General features: G+C 45.4%; 1 non-coding gene across 1 annotated transcript; it reads left to right on the top strand.

Moving 5' to 3' along the window:
- Nucleotides 1–753: 753 nt before the first annotated feature.
- Nucleotides 754–917, top strand: LOC138987066 (U1 spliceosomal RNA). Its single transcript, XR_011463529.1, has one exon. It is a non-coding gene; the product is annotated as a U1 spliceosomal RNA (small nuclear RNA).
- The last annotated feature ends 1,293 nt before the right edge of the window (nt 918–2,210 follow it).

The following is a 2,210-nucleotide window of genomic DNA, read 5'->3' as shown; positions in this document are numbered from 1 at the left end:
CCGTCTGTATCTCCATGTACATGTATGGCTGAGTCCCTTCGCTATTCACCTGAAACTTCCACAACATTGTTAACTGGCTATACCCAAATAAAAAATAAAAATTTTAAAGTGAAAAGAAATAAAACCCGTCTATGTCTCACTTAAAGGGTGAAAGTTACATCGCTCAGTCGTGCCCGACTCTTTGCAACCCCATGGACTGTAGCCTACCAGGATCCTCGGTATATGGGATTTTCCAGGCAAGCGTACTGGAGTGGGTTACCAATTCCTCCTCCAGGGGATCCTCCCGACCTAGGAATTGAACCCGGGTTTCTCGTATTGTAGGCAGAAGCTTTACCGTCTGCGCCACCAAGGAAGTCCAAAGTCTCTTCTATCATAAGTAGGTCGATTGCTAAGGTTGATGAAATCATGACGTCACTTTCTCGTCACAGGGGACTGGCCATTGGTCATGTCGACAGGGATGGGGCGGGGCTTGGGTTGAACGAGAGGCGCCGTCTTAGAGGTCCTGAATGGGGTTGGCTTATGTAAATTTTGCAGCGAAGTGGTACTGTTCCCGGCGAGCCCCTTCCCTCGCTACGGAAATTTTCCTAAGATTTTGTTGATTTTTTTTAGAAGAGTTATTTGGAGGGCCTGAGAGGCGTGGAAAAGGAGAGAGTGCGGTGGAGAGTGGAAGAGTTGCAGGGAAACGGCAAAGTCAGAGTATGTGTACAGTGAACCTGTCTAAAGCTGTGCGGGGGGCAGGAAGAAGGTCAACTCATACTTACCTGGCAGAGGAGATACCATGATCAAGAAGGTGGTTCTCCCAGGGCGAGGCTCACCCATTGCACTCCGGGTGTGTTGACCTCTGCGATTTCCTCAAATAGGGGAAACTCGACTGCGTAATTTGTGGTAGTGGGGGACTGCGTGCGCGCTTTCCCCTGATAACTAAGTAAAAACTGTAGACTTAATCTGTGTTTTCTTGGTGGTGGTTTAGTCACTAAGTCATATCCGACTCCTTGACCACATGAAGTAGTCTGTTCGTAGGCTCTTATGTCTATGAAGCCTTTCAAGGCAAGAATACTGGATTTTTTCTTCTCCAAGGAATCTTCTTGAGCCAGAAATCACACTCGGGTCTCCTAAGTTTATGCCAAAGCTCAAGTTTGTTTTTCCAAGGTGATAGAGTTGGAAAAGACAGATAGGCTGGGGGCAAAGTAAAACTCAGACATACATATGCAACGAAGAATGTCTTTTTTCATTTTTTTAGGTTTTTTGTTGTAGTAGGTATGGATTTGCAACTATTTTCTTCCCATTTGGTCGGTGCCAAAAAGTTGCAAGTTATCTTTAAGAAATTGAATGAAGGGGTGTGATTACTTTTGAGACACCTCAGGCAAAACTTCTATTGACATACTTGCAGTTGTTGTTCACTCACTCAATGATGTCCGATTGCTTTGCAAGATGTTTGCTAGTCATGATACTTTGTGTGAAGTCTTGTTGTCTTGACAAATGCAGACCTCAAGAGATTTTAGTGGGAACCTGTGTTCTGTACCACATATAACTCTTTAGAGTCTTAATGGTTTTCCCACAACTTGAGTTCATAGGGTCCCCACACCCATATACAATTAATAGAAACTAAATCACTGCAGTTGGTGACTGCACCCATGAAATTAAAAGACGCTTACTCCTTGGAAGGAAAGTTATGACCAACCTAGATAGCATATTAAAAAGCAGAGACGTTACTTTGCCAACAAAGGTCTGTCTAGTCAAGGCTATGGTTTTTCCAGTGGTCATGTATGGATGTGAGAGTTGGACTGTGAAGAAGGCTGAGCACCGAAGAATTGATGCTTTTGAACTGTGGTGTTGGAGAAGACTCTTGAGAGTCCCTTGGACTGCAAGGAGATGCAACCAGTCCATTCTGAAGGAGATCAGCCCTGGGATTTCTTTGGAAGGAATGACGCTAAAGCTGAAACTCCAGTACTTTGGCCACCTCATGTGAAAAGTTGACTCATTGGAAAAGAATCTGATGCTGGGAGGGACTGGGGGCAGGAGGAGAAGGGGACGACAGAGGATGAGATGGCTGGATGGCATCACCGACTTGACGGACGTGAGTCTGAGTAAACTCCAGGAGTTGGTGATGGACAGGGAGGCCTGGTGTGCTGTGATTCATGGGGTCATAAAGAGTCGGACACGACTGAGCAACTGAACTGAATTGAACTGAACTTGGTGTGGTTGGTAAT

This window comes from Bos mutus, unplaced genomic scaffold (assembly GCF_027580195.1).
Source record: "Bos mutus isolate GX-2022 unplaced genomic scaffold, NWIPB_WYAK_1.1 CTG568, whole genome shotgun sequence".
NCBI classification, from domain to species: domain Eukaryota; kingdom Metazoa; phylum Chordata; class Mammalia; order Artiodactyla; family Bovidae; genus Bos; species Bos mutus.
This window is presented reverse-complemented; position numbering and strand designations above follow the sequence as displayed.